A 14854-nucleotide genomic window follows, 5' to 3' on the forward strand; every position below is an offset into this window, starting at 1 on the left:
TACGTTCTAAGATGTTGCGAAGCAGTTAGGGGGAGAGGGGAAAGGAGAAGGAAATAGGGTGTGAGGAGGGGGGGCATGGTTGAGACCCGTGGCACCCCGTCATTCCTGCAAGGGAGACCAGGGGGCTTCCAGTGGTGACTTGGTCGTTGCTGGGCTGGATGCAGATGTTAGGGGCTATGGCTGAAGCCCTCGGCCCCCTACTGCCCTGGATTGGGAGAACAGAGCCGTTCCAGTAGCAGCTTGGTGGTCTTCGCTGGGCTGATTGCAGGTGTCAGGGGGTGTGTGTGGCCAAGGCTTCTGGCCCTCTCCCCTCCCTGGCTTGGGAGCCTGGGGGGTTTCCAGTCCTTCTAGGTTTTATAGGTGTTCTTTGGTGTTGTGAGACCTTTTAGTTAATGTCAAACTTTGTCTCTGGTCTGTGGGTATTTTGGGGTTTTTTTTTTCAGTTCTGCGTTGGATTGTTTACTGTTCCCATCACTTAAATTCTGCACTGGAACTAATTTTTTGTCCTTTGCTTACTTCTAAAATGGGGGAACTTCCTGTGGTTGAGCTGAATTGCTGCTTTGCTGATGATTCCCTGGGAAAGGCTTTTTGTACAGTTCAGGTTTTAATTGTTGACCTTGTGTGTACTTCCAGGTCTTGTGAGTTCTGGTACACTTGGGTTGTATGGAAACTCTGGTCTGGGCCTGAGTCTTCAGCAAACTGCACCCACTGCAGTTCTGTTTTCTTGACTAGTCTCCACTGAGTGGTCCTGCGCTGATTGGGGGGGGGGGGGCGATCAGTTGTCCATGCTGTGCCCCAATGTTCCCCCAGTGGGCCTATCTCCCCCACCACCCTCACTCCAAACACTTCCCATGGAATGGGCCTTGTGCCGGTCCCTTATGATGACTCACCGGCCTCTGAGTGGCTCCTTTTTTCAGTTGTTGTGGCTGCTTGCTCTTGTGTATGTCCATGGGAACCCTGTTAGTGGTCTTGCTGGTCTGAGGGCCACTAACGCCCTCCTCTCCCCTGCTGCCTCCAGGCAACTTCATACAAAGGGCACAGGTGCAGCTTTTGCCAGCTCTTGCTCCATGTACTAACCAGCTTCAGCCTTGAAGTGGCTAGGATTCGAAATGGTGGGAGCACTCCTTTCTCTCATCGTGGCTTCTCCTGCCTTCATGAACTTTGTAGGTCTCTCTTCCTCTTTCCTTGAGCTCTAGTGGCCCCTACTTGGTGATTGTTGCTTTTTAATAGCTGTAAATTGGTTGATTTGTGGGAGAGAGTAACACTGGGGACTATCTATTCTGCCATCTTGACCAGAAGCTCTTCTAGGAGCTTTATAGTTTGCATTTTATTTTTAGGTCTGTGATCCATTTTTAATTTCTTGAAAGGAGGTTTGTGTCTAGATTTACTTTTTTGCATGTGGATGTCCAGTTGCTCCAATACCATTTATTGAAAACACTGTCCTCTCTCCAGAGAATTTCTTTTCTCCTTTGCCAAAGATCATTTCACTATGTTTGTGATCAGTATTAGTTTCCTAGGGCTGCTGTAGCAATGTACCACAAACAGGGCAGCTTAGAACAAGAGAAATTTATCATTTCACAGTTCTGGAGGCTAGATGTCTGAAAAGATGTCAGCAGGGCCATCTTCCCTCTGAAACATGTAGCGGAATGGTCCTTCATTGCCTTTCTAGCTTCTGGTGTTTGCTGGCATCCTCGGTATTCCTGGCTTGTAGACGCATCCCTCCAGGCACATGGTCATTTTCTCCTTGTGTGTCTTCACATCATCTTCCCTCTGTGAATGTCTGTCCCTTTCAGTCCAAGCTGGCAGCATTTTTGCTGAGGTCGTTAATTGGATCCACAGACACCTAATCTCTTCAGCAGACTCTTGTCTAGCCACATCGTTGGTATTCTCTATAGAGCATACTTTCTCACTTTTTTGGCAATGTGGATAGGCTGAGGATTTTCCAAATCTTCAAGTTGTGGATTGTTTTTGTTTAATAGTTCTTTCCTCAATATCTCTCTTCTCTTGAGTTTTACTATAAGCAGCAAGGAGAAACGAGACTGTTGCTTTCACACTTTGCTTAGAATTTTTATCAGCTCAATATCCAAGTTCATTACTTAGAAGTTCTACCTTTCACTCAGCAAAAGACAGTTCTGCTAAGTTCCGTGCCACTTATAACAAAATCACTTTTTCTCCAATTTCCAATAACATGTTTCTCATTTCTGACTGAGACCTGAACAGAAGCATCTGTTAAAGATGCTTCATATTTCTAGCAGCAGTTTCTTCTACATTTTTCTATCAAGCACCTCAAAACTCTAACAGCCTCTACCCATTACCCAATTCCAAAGCTACTTCCACATAATTGGGTATTTTTTTTACAGCAGCATCCACTTTCTGGTACCAAACTGTAATGGCTGCTGTAGCGGAATGGTCCTTCATTGCCTTTCTAGCTTCTGGTGTTTGCTGGCATCCTCGGTATTCCTGGCTTGTAGACGCATCCCTCCAGGCACATGGTCATTTTCTCCTTGTGTGTCTTCACATCATCTTCCCTCTGTGAATGTCTGTCCCTTTCAGTCCAAGCTGGCAGCATTTTTGCTGAGGTCGTTAATTGGATCCACAGACACCTAATCTCTTCAGCAGACTCTTGTCTAGCCACATCGTTGGTATTCTCTATAGAGCATACTTTCTCACTTTTTTGGCAATGTGGATAGGCTGAGGATTTTCCAAATCTTCAAGTTGTGGATTGTTTTTGTTTAATAGTTCTTTCCTCAATATCTCTCTTCTCTTGAGTTTTACTATAAGCAGCAAGGAGAAACGAGACTGTTGCTTTCACACTTTGCTTAGAATTTTTATCAGCTCAATATCCAAGTTCATTACTTAGAAGTTCTACCTTTCACTCAGCAAAAGACAGTTCTGCTAAGTTCCGTGCCACTTATAACAAAATCACTTTTTCTCCAATTTCCAATAACATGTTTCTCATTTCTGACTGAGACCTGAACAGAAGCATCTGTTAAAGATGCTTCATATTTCTAGCAGCAGTTTCTTCTACATTTTTCTATCAAGCACCTCAAAACTCTAACAGCCTCTACCCATTACCCAATTCCAAAGCTACTTCCACATAATTGGGTATTTTTTTTACAGCAGCATCCACTTTCTGGTACCAAACTGTAATGGCTGCATATTGTCACATTACATGGATGTACCATAATTTTTAAAAACAGTCTTCAGGGGGCCGGCCCGTGGCTCACTTGGTAGAGTGCGGTGCTGATAACACCAAGGCTGCGGGTTCGGATCCCATATAGGGATGGCCGGTTTGCTCATTGGCTGAGCATGGTGCTGACAACACCAAGCCAAGGGTTGAGATCCCCTTACCGGTCATTTTTTAAAAAAAAAAACAACAGTCTTCAGTTTTTGAGCCCTTAAGTTTCTGGGTGTTATTTCATTATTAGAAAACAAGATTGTGAGGAACTTTTTGTGCATTACTTTGAATATTTGTCCGGCATTTTTACCTTAGGGTAAACTGTAGAAAAGGAATTGTTGGGTCATAGGATGTGTAAATTTTGAAGATTTTGGTACATGTTTAGTTGCAGACTTTTCTCCTAACCTAGGTTGTTGACTTCAAAGTTGGTTTTCATCATGGTGTATTATTCTTGGGTTAGAAATTATTAGTGGGAGGTATGATCGAATTTGGTTTAATTGATTTCAAGTTGTAGATCAGTGTTTCTGAGACTTGACCTTTGGGTGTATGAGTTTGTAGAAACCCCTTCCATAACTCTCATAAGTGTTCTTGTTACATGTTTTTGCTTTTGTAGATTCTTTCTTGGACACTTTAGTGTGGAGATCAGGGTATGATAGAGACTAGGGGAAAAGAGTGTTGGTTGTTTTGTTGAATCATTATTTTATGGGAAGAGCCCGGAAATTTCTGTGGTCCCTTGTTTGTAATTGATGTTCAACTTTTTAGCCATCTTCATTATACAAGCTAGCACCGCAGATGTTTTCTTTCTTTTTTCAGAGGCTGGCTGGTATGGGGATCTGAACCCTTCCTTGCCCTTGGTGTTATAACACCCCCACTCTAACTACTTGAGCTAACTGGCTAGCCCCTGCAGAGATGTTTTCAAAGTTAATCATTTCACCAATTATTCTAGCTAAACAGGGTTTTCCTGTGTAGTTGTAATTGCATACTTTTGAAATACCAAAAATGCTTGTGAAAATATTTAGACATTTCACTTAGAAGAAAAAAATCTAGTTTCTCAGATATGTAGATTTAGCAAGGATCTTGTGTAAAAATAATCTAAGTCCTGTTAATAATCCAAAATGTAGATCATTAGTTTAGTTATGGATGCTTATTTAATTTTGTGCTAAAGCAGTGTAAGAAGCAAAAGAAGGGCATGGCTATCCTTAACAGAATTTTACATTGTAGATGGGAATGTACAATCAGGGTGTTTACAAGGCTCTTTATAAGCAAGCACATGTTAATATAATTAAAATATGGTTTTAATAAAGTGATCTTATTAATCAAGGTGATTTGGAGGAGGAGGTTGGAAGAATTTACCTGAAATACTTTAAATCCTTGTTTCCTCATTTTAGGATTACATTTTCTGTGATTGAGTTGTCTATTTAGAAGATTAAACCCATTTCAAGAAGTCTTGGAGCTGGTCCTTGCCTTGAGGAAATAGTGGCCTGTTTCAAGAAGCTACTTCTGATCTAAGAATCTACCCAGCATGCCTAATCAAGGAGAAGACTGCTATTTTTTTTTCTATTCTACATGTACCAAAGTAAGAATTGGCATTTGTACATCAGTTCTTTCTATAGTTTCCTTAATAAAATTGGATAAGGTTTTCCCAACATCCTAAGCTGTTTTTATGTTTTGTTTTGCTCATCTACCCAATTCCAAAGCTACTTCCACATAATTGGGTATTTTTTTTACAGCAGCATCCACTTTCTGGTACCAAACTGTAATGGCTGCATATTGTCACATTACATGGATGTACCATAATTTTTAAAAACAGTCTTCAGGGGGCCGGCCCGTGGCTCACTTGGTAGAGTGCGGTGCTGATAACACCAAGGCTGCGGGTTCGGATCCCATATAGGGATGGCCGGTTTGCTCATTGGCTGAGCATGGTGCTGACAACACCAAGCCAAGGGTTGAGATCCCCTTACCGGTCATTTTTTAAAAAAAAAAACAACAGTCTTCAGTTTTTGAGCCCTTAAGTTTCTGGGTGTTATTTCATTATTAGAAAACAAGATTGTGAGGAACTTTTTGTGCATTACTTTGAATATTTGTCCGGCATTTTTACCTTAGGGTAAACTGTAGAAAAGGAATTGTTGGGTCATAGGATGTGTAAATTTTGAAGATTTTGGTACATGTTTAGTTGCAGACTTTTGCTCCTAACCTAGGTTGTTGACTTCAAAGTTGGTTTTCATCATGGTGTATTATTCTTGGGTTAGAAATTATTAGTGGGAGGTATGATCGAATTTGGTTTAATTGATTTCAAGTTGTAGATCAGTGTTTCTGAGACTTGACCTTTGGGTGTATGAGTTTGTAGAAACCCCTTCCATAACTCTCATAAGTGTTCTTGTTACATGTTTTTGCTTTTTTTTTTTTGTCTTTTTCCGTGTCCGGCAACGGATCGCAACCCTCAGTGTTTTCTTCTAGATTTCCTGCTGAGTACTAAGAATATAAAGCCATCTTTCTAAATATGCTTTTGCATCCTTTTTGCTTTATCTTTGTCAAAACTTCCTGTTTTTCTGCTTGATTCTTTTGCAGTTCTATTTAGGTATCTGCTGTTTTCATTAGTCATAAGACCAATTCTGTAAATTTATATGTTACAAAAATTTTTTCTTAAGCCATCCTGGTGCTGTGTTTAAATGGTCAGTTTTGAGCAAAACTCAGAATTTTATCTATCTTACATATAGCAGTTTGCACAACAGTAACATTTTGTTTCAAATATTACCATTTTATAAAGTATATACTGAAGCATAATTGTATTAATTCATTATACTTAAATCATAATCTATTAACTTTTCTACCAAAAGCTAGAATCATACAAGTCAGGATGTATGAAAGAGTTTTGAAAATGAACTGTGAAATATATTTTTAAAGAGTACCTAACATTCTTTCTTATTTCTTTCAACCTCATATCTCAGCTTGTGTCACTCATGTTGTCAGATCAGATGAAGGGTACTGTCAAGAAATAGGTTATAGGAAACTATAAATTTGTTGCCTTCAGATGTTCTTGTCATCCCATCTCGGTTGTTTTCTACCTTGCCTATTTTTCCCTACTCATTCGTGCTTGTCTAGATTCCAGAAAACTCTTTGTTATGGCTGTTTTACCTGGGATATAACACAGTTCTTTTCTGTGTTCTCTTTTTGCTTAAAGGGTGACAGCTGCCCATTCCGTCACTGTGAAGCGGCACTAGGAAATGAAACTGTTTGCACATTATGGCAAGAAGGGCGCTGTTTTCGACAGGTGTGCAGGTTTAGGCACATGGAGATTGATGTAAGTTTTCAGTTTGCATTATCATAATAAGTAGTCTGGGGTCATGGTGGGCTAATAAAAAGTATAGGGACAAAAGTGACATTTTGTGTTATATTAATATATATTTATTATAATGTGAGTTAATTTATTTAATGATCCAGTGAAATTTCTAACATTATTAATGCTTATTTAATACAGATTGAATATTCCATTTCTGAAATGCTTGGGACCAGAAATATTACAGGTTTCGGATTTTTTTGGATTTTGGAATACTTGCAGAATATATACCAGTTTGAGCATCCTTATCTGAAAATTGGAAATCTGGAATGTTCCAGTGAGCATTTCCTTTGAGTAGCATGTCGGCATGCAAAAAGTTTTGGGTTTGGAGCATTTCTAATTTTGGATTTTCAGATTAGGAATGCTCAACCTAGGCTGGCTCCATGGCTCACTCAGGAGAGTGCAGCGCTGGTAGCGCCAAGGCCGCGGGTTCGGATCCTGTATAGGGATGGCCGGTGTGCTCACTGGCTGAGCATGGTGCAGACCACTCCGTGCCGAGGGTTGCGATCCCCTTACCGGTCAAAAAAAAAAAAAAAGGATGCTCAACCTACATCTAAATGTTATGGAGCAAGAATTGGTATATATATATATTTTTTTGGTGGCTGCCTGGTACAGGGTGGTATAATTTTTCTGGATGGCAGTTTGGTAATATAGCTAAGCTTTAAAAATATATGTATATTTCAAGAATATTTATCTGTATTTCTTTTTTGTTTTAAAACAATTGTAAACTTAGAGAAAAGTTGTAAGTACAGTAAAAAAAAAATTTTCGAAGCCATTTGGGAGTAAATTACTGACATTCCCTATCACCTCTAGGTACTTTATGAGATTTCCTAAAACGAAGAAGTACATTCTTCTACATACTCATAATACAACCATTAAAGTTAGAAAATTAACATCTATATTAGTTCTATTTAATCCTCAGATCCTATTCAAGTTTTGCCAGTTGTTCCAATATTATACTTTATTGTAGAAGGAACAGGTTGACGTACAAATGTTGCATATGGTTGTCATGGTTCTTTAGTCTCCTTCAGTTGAGAGCAGTTGCTCAGTCTTCCTTGCCTTCATTGGCCTTAACACTTTTGGTAATTATAGGCCAGTTATTTTGCAGAATGTCTCTCAATTTGGGTTGTTTGTATTTTCTTTTTACTAAATTAAGTAAATGTATCTTTAGCAGGAATATTACAGGAGTGTTATTCTTTCATTGTATATCATGTGGCATACAATTTTAATTTTCCCATCACTGGTGATGTTAATTAACATGGATCAGTTGATTAAGATGGTATCTGCCAGATTGTTTCACTATAAAGTTTTTCTTTTTGTAGTTAAGTGTTTTATGGAGAGATACTTTGAGACCCTGTGAATATCCCATTTCTCATCAAACTTTCAATTCTTTTCCAGTTACTTATTTGTATTAGTGTGAGCTCATGGTTTCCTATTTTGTTTAATGTGTTGTTCTCTATTTCTATCATTACTTATTTTTTATGCTCAAATTGACCTAGATTTGGCATAGAAACCCTTCAAGCTGATTTTTGTGTCTTGATTTTCTGTCATTCTTTGAGCACCTCTTTTGCTTTTTGGCCAAATAAGATTTTTTAGGCTCAGCCTGTACTTTTCCTAAACTCCAGCCTGGAATCAGCCATTTGTCCAAGGTGCCCTGGTTCTTTTTAGTGAAGAATGGTATATAGCAACTAAGATTTGGGCTGCTCCTTGTGTGTCATTGCTTCAGGTCCTCTCAGTGGATAGAGCTAGGGAATATATAAATGTATATACATTTATTACTTTGTGTCTTGAAAATCATAAGTTCACATAGACGCTTCCAGGTCACCAATAACACAGGGTTTAGCCTAGGCTTCTCCTTTTCCATACCTGGAACTCTCTTCTCTAAAAGCGAGAAACTTGGTTCCCATTATCCTTAATACTTTGACTTATTTGATCAGTCCCCTAGTAGGTAAACCAATATTGTATCACAGCCTCTTCCTTCCTTCCTTTCAGGCTCTGACATCACATGAGACACTGCCTCCACAAGGACACCTTTCTCACCTTATTTTGACTCCAATACCCTGTGTCAGGCCTCCCTCCTTTCTCCACAGTAGGAACCCCTTCCTCACCCTGCTTGGACCCCAACATCCACAGTGTTTGCTCTTTTCACACCCTTGGGCTCTGATTCTCTGTGCTGGGCAGCTTTCTTAAGTGACATACTCCCCTCACCCTGCTCGTTCTGTGACACTGTACCAGGTTCCTTCAGGAAAACCCTGCCTTCCTCATCGTGCTTGGCCTTTGATGCCCATTCGAGGCTGACCCTGCATGAGTACACCCTCCTCACCCTACATTGGGATCCCTTCTGCACAGAAGCTTTGCTCACCCTGCTCAGGCTCCAACACTTGTTAGGCCACCCTCCTGCACATGTCCTCCTAACCCCTCATGGATTCCGACTAATCGTATGGACACCTTTGTCATCTTAGGCTCCAATACCCTGCTCTGGGCCACCAAGCCCTTCTCTCCTACAGACGAATGCCTACCTCCCTCAGTCCCATCTAATGATTTCAGACTGAATTGTTAAGAAGGGGATGGGAAAAGAAGAGACTAAATACGCAGTTTGTATTCCTGGGGGTCATATCACTATTCCAGACTGGTTCCAGATTTCTAGTTTCTTAACTACATTCTAAGCTGCCTGTCTTGCAAATAGCAAGGAATTCACTAAATAAATTGAGAAAGACTGCAAATTTTGAAAAGTCATGTTGTAACATTGGTGGTGGAGTGTAAATTGGCACAACTCCTATGGAGGGTGTGTCAGGGTCTCTAAGAACACCTCTTCGTTTAGAGATTCTCTAGAATGTACTCACAGCTAAGATTTATTACAGCAATAGAGTAAGGATACACTGTTGGATCATAAGAGAAAATGACACAGGAGGAGTTTGTGCGGGTTTCTTTGTGCTAATTCCCTCCAGTGGGAAGTCCCTCAGAGACTCAGCGTCCAAGGTTTTTGTTGGGGCTAGTTATGTGGGCACCTTCTACCTGACATGTACCAAAGTTACTGACTCCCAGAAGGAAGGCAGATATTCAGCATAAACCATATTGTTTGCACAGTCTAGGCACAGTGAGCCTCTCCCCTCTTGCCTTATCAGTTAACTGACTGGGAACATTCCAAGAGCCACTTTCCCAGATGCCAGCCAAAGGCCAACCTTGCAAGTAGGCCTTTCTAAGGATAGCAATCTTAGAGCTACTATTTTAACTCTTCTCTGCATAGAGGTTTATTTGGCTGAATCTCTCAAAAGAACTAAATGCTTATACCTTTGACTCATATGTACTTATGTACAAAATACATGCAGAATTATTAATCGCAGCATAATTTGTAATAGTAAGATAGTGGGAACAACTTAACAGTTCTTCATTTAAAATAAATTTTGCTACATTTCATATAATGGAGTGCTGGGTGCTACTGTAAATAATGAGAACCAGTTGTGTATCTTTGGACCATGTGCTATATTGCTACTAAAAATTTAAATAATCATGTAGGAAGATATGTTGCTAGATGAAAAATGTCCAGATTTATATGGAATACTTTTATGTGTATACATTAATGATTTCTTTTTTAAGTAAAAAGAATTCTGTGCCAAAATAAGTGATTCTCTTTGGGTAATAGCATAACAGGCATTTATTTCCATTTTCCAAGTTGTCTTTATTGCTCATATATTACTTTTCAATTAGGAACAAAATTTGATAAGTGTATTAAACACATCAAATAAATGTGTTGTGACTCCTGTATTTAGAGGGTACTATTACAGAAGCCATTCGGTAGTTTGAAAATTTGCTTATAGGAAAGAAGTAAAAGCTTAAGCAAAGACAGACCCAGGAGCAAGAAAGATTGGCATTAGGTTCTGCCTTAAGGAAGAAATGATTAATTGTTATTGCTGTCTGAAAAATGATGGTAGCTATTACAGCTACCTTTTGGGTATGGTAGAGGACTAATAAATTCAATCTGGTTATTTAAAAGGCAGAGGTATTTGCTGTACTTTTTTTTAATTGAATCATAATTGATTATACATATTTTGGGGGTTCACATTGACATATGTTGATCAAATCAATATTACTAGCATATATATTGTTGTAAATCATACTTATAGTTTATGCCTCCTGCCCCGCGCTGCCACATTTACCCTAGATTTCTTCTCTCCTTCTGAAAGAGTAATAGTTACTCTGTTGATTTGTTGCCTAGATGATCTGTCTGATGCTGAAAGGTGTGTTCAGGTCCCCCAATATTATTGTAGAGCAGATGCTTCTTCTGTCCCTCTGGAATGAGCTTTGTGGAGATAGATATCCTCGTCTTTTCTTTGGTCTCTGCTGGTGACTTTTCTTGTGTCAGTGCACTCCGGTGTCTGGCAGACCATCTGCACAGTGGTTGTGGTGTCTAGCTGCTTTCGCGGCAGCTGTGGTTACTGTGGTGGCTGTGGTGGGCCACCCACATGGAGGTGATGTTTTTAGCATGCTCCTTACCTAGTTGGTGGTGGCAATGGTGGTGTGCCTGGTTGTTGAAGGGGGTCTGGTTTCCGGCCCCATACCTCAGGACCCCAGGCGGGCCCTGTGGCACTGGTGGTGTGCCTGGTTGTCCGCCCTTTTTGGCTCAGTAGCCCAGGGGACTTCTGGTCCTTCTAGTTGTTTTAGGTGTTCTTTGGCGAAATGAGACCTTTACTAGTTAATATCAAACTTTGTCTCTGGGTTTGAGTACTCTGTTTCTTCTTTCAGTTTTGTGTTGGATTATTTGCTGTTCCCACTGCTTAAATTCTGCCCTGGAACTCATTTGTTGTCCTTTGCTTACTTCTAAAATGGCGGAAATTCCTGTGGGGACCAGTACTTGAGCTCTGTGGTTGAGCTAGATTGCTGCTTTGCTGTTGATTCCTTGGGGAAGGCTTTTTGTGCAGCTCGGGTTTTAATGGTTGTCTTTATGGGACTTCCAGTTTTAGTAAAATCCAGTGCACCTGTGTTGTGTAGAAACACTGGTCTGGGCCTGAATCTTTTATCAAACTGCACCCCATGCAATTCTGTATTCCTGACCAGTCTTCTCTGAGTGGTCCTATGCTGATTGGGGGCAGATCAGCTGTCCTTGCTGTGTCCCAGTGTTCTCCCGGTGGGCCTGTCTCCCCCACCGTCGGTGCTGCAAACACTTCCTATGGGACGAGCTGTATGCTGGTCCCTTGCGATGACTCACCGGCCTCTGAGTGGCTCCTTTTTCAGTTGTTGTGGCTCCTTGCTCCTATGTGGGTCCATGGGAATCCTGTTAGTAGTCTTGCTGGCCTGGGGGCCACGAGGGCCCTCTTCTCCCATGCCACCTCCGTGCATCTTCATCCGAAGGGCACAGTTGTGGCTTTTGCCGGCTCATGCTCCATGCACTCAGCAGCTCCAGCCTGGAAGCAGCCAAGGCTTGAAACAGTTGGAGAGGTCTTTTTTCCTCTCATCGTGGCTTCTCCTGCCTTCATGCACTCTGTAGGTCTCTCCTCTTCCCCTGAGCTCTAGCAGCCCCAGTTTGGCTGTCGTTGCTTTTTAATAGTTGTAAATTAGTTGATTTGTGGGAGAGAATGACTCTGAGGACCGTCTGTTCCTCCATCTTGACCAGAAGTCTACACTTTTTAAAAACAGATAATCACGTATGTAGCAATAAACTCATAAGTTTTTTAAAACATAGTTTTTGCCAAATCACTGTTCGAAGATGTTTAACTAATTTACACTTCAATTAGCAGTGTATGGGACCGCCTGATTGTTCCACATCTCTTCTAACCCAATGTGTTATGCTTATCAGTCTCTCTGTTTAGTAGATTTTGCTCTTTGCCCTTCTTGATACATTTAAGGATCTTTTTGTAAAGGTCATTGTTTCCCTGTTTCTCTCCTCCATATATTTAAATATCTGAAGTAATGCTGCTGTTTTTTCCTGGGTTTTTAAATCTTAGGCTGCTTATTATGATGAGAGATCCAACACAATGCAGTGTATTAATCAGAGGTTAGTTACTCTCCAGAAGTGCTTTTTCCTTTATTGGACTATTTATTAAACTATGTATAGAAAAGTGCCCAAATCATAATCTTATAACTTGAACAGTTTTCACAAAGTGAATATACTTACCTGACCAGTACCCCAGTTCAAAAAATACAGTGCTACCCCAGTTCAAGAAATACAGTGCTAACAGCATTCTTCCCCCTTCATCCCTTCATTGTCACTAATAACACCCACAAAGCTAATCACCATCCTGTCTATACTACTGTAGAGAACTTGACATTTTTATCTTTACATAAATGGAATCATACAGGATGTGCTGTTTTGTGTCTCGCTTCTTTCATTCTACATCTGTGGTGTTAAGTGTAGCAGTGCGTATTCCTTCTCATTACTGGATGGCATCCTATTGTACACTACAATGTTATTTATCTATTCTAGTATTGAAGTACATTTGAGTTGTTTGCAAAATTCTGCTGCTATTTCAAATAGTGTTGCTTTCAACATTCCTTATGCACATCTTTTGGAAAACTATGTAATGTATATATTTCTCTTGAACATGTATCCTATGATCCAGCAGTTTATTCTAGGTGTGCGAGTATTCTTTTTTTTCCCATTCTCCTTTATAAGAGTGAGATAGCTTGGGAAGGATACAAACCATCCTTAGTGTGTTACGTGTGCATCTTTTGAGAAGTCAAAATGGGAAAACTTTTCTCAAAGCCTTGGGCTCTCAGATTCAAATAATAGCTGCAGTTTATTGAGTCTGTTCTATGTGCTGAGTGCTTCATATATGTTATTTATTCTTCATAAGAAACCAATTAGATAGCTACTATCATTACTATTTTATAGCTAAGGAAAGTGAGGCTTAGAGGCATTAAGTTGTTCGAGGTCACATGGCCAATAAGTAGCATAATAGAGATTCAAACCCTGTTATCCTTGATTCCATAATCTTAACTACTATATCTGTCCTTCTTCTCTAAATTATGTGTAGACATTTAGGGGTTCCAGGATGCTTGTAAGGAGGAAAGAATAGCAGATAAAGTGCTCCCTTCATCTCTCTACCATGCCTAAAGTATGTCTCTTTCTGCATCCTCTCTTCTGCTTTTTAGCAAATTGTCTCATTTGCCTCAGATTTTTGAGATCTACGTGAATTTTGAAAACAAATTATCAAATAATACAGTTCTCACTTCAGCTTTTATTTGAAAACAATGTGTTTTTCCTTCTTACAGAAAAAACGCAGTGAAATTCCTTGTTATTGGGAAAACCAGCCACTGGGATGTCAAAAACTAAACTGTGCTTTCCATCACAACAGAGGGCGTTATGTTGATGGCCTTTTCCTACCTCCAAGCAAAAGTGAGATCAGTTTTTAATTTTAAAAGAATATTTACTGTTAAATGTTATTATTAAAGTACTTTTTATACATTGCCTTCTTTCATGCAGTCTAGTAAGAGGGCAGTATTATTTCCACTTTACTGATGAGAGAACTAAATCTCATTAAATGATTTGTACATGGTCATATAACCAAATGTTTCTTGGCATGCCAGTTTAGATTACTATAACTTATTTCATTTCCCATTTTCTTAGACCCATACAGGTTTTCAGAAGAAACTTGATTCTCCAAGGCAGGGGTTGATAAATCTGGTTATAACCAAATGTTTCTTGGCATGCCAGTTTAGATTACTATAACTTATTTCATTTCCCATTTCCTTAGACCCATACAGGTTTTCAGAAGAAACTTGATTCTCCAAGGCAGGAGTTGATAAATCTGGCCATCCACCTGTTTCATAAAATAAAGTTTTATTGGAATGTAGCCGTGCTCATTTATTTACATATTTTCTATGTCCAGTTTTATGTTACTACTGCAGTGTTGAGTAGTTGAGACAGAGACCGTATGGCCCACAAAGCCTAAAATATTAACTCTCTGGCTCTTTATAGAAAAAATTTGCCAACCCTGCTCTAGGCTGTTTTTTAAAACAAAACTTACACTCTACAAAAAGCTAGTATTTATTTCCAAAGTCCCTTTCAGAGGAATTCACTAGTGGAATTATTAGCCATTTAAAAGCCACATCTGCTATGTGATTAAAATTTGTTGGCTACATCTTTTCACCTCTAAAGGAAGAGAGTAGACTCACTGCTTTCTGGTTTGGATGAAATAATGTTATCTGCTATCTTTTAAGAGTTATTTTTTTTTTGAGCAAAAAGCCTAGAATTTCAATATTAAAATTATATGTCTAGAATTTGCAAGTAGGTACTAAGCATTTAGCCTTCTGTTCTATGTTTTGAGTGCCTTTGACTGTATTTATTTACAGTGAAGAGTTATTAAAGCACATTTTACCTCCCTGTGAGTTCAGACTTAAAT

At 39.6% G+C, this 14854-nt stretch overlaps 1 protein-coding gene across 3 annotated transcripts in view; it reads left to right on the plus strand.

Moving 5' to 3' along the window:
- The window catches only part of ZBED6 (zinc finger, BED-type containing 6), a 27944-nt gene extending 14099 nt beyond the window's left edge, over positions 1 to 13845 (plus strand). For 2 of the 3 annotated variants that reach the window (XR_551353.1, XR_551352.1), the window contains 3 exons: positions 4567 to 4754; positions 6360 to 6479; positions 13725 to 13845. The gene's annotated coding sequence lies outside the window, so the exon portion shown is untranslated. Of the gene's footprint in view, positions 1 to 4566; positions 4755 to 6359; positions 6480 to 13724 lie in introns of those variants that run through there. The other variant, XM_008584249.1, reaches the window with a different exon arrangement.
- The last annotated feature ends 1009 nt before the right edge of the window (positions 13846 to 14854 follow it).

Source organism: Galeopterus variegatus, unplaced genomic scaffold (genome assembly GCF_000696425.1).
Source record: "Galeopterus variegatus unplaced genomic scaffold, G_variegatus-3.0.2 Scaffold3189, whole genome shotgun sequence".
NCBI classification, from domain to species: domain Eukaryota; kingdom Metazoa; phylum Chordata; class Mammalia; order Dermoptera; family Cynocephalidae; genus Galeopterus; species Galeopterus variegatus.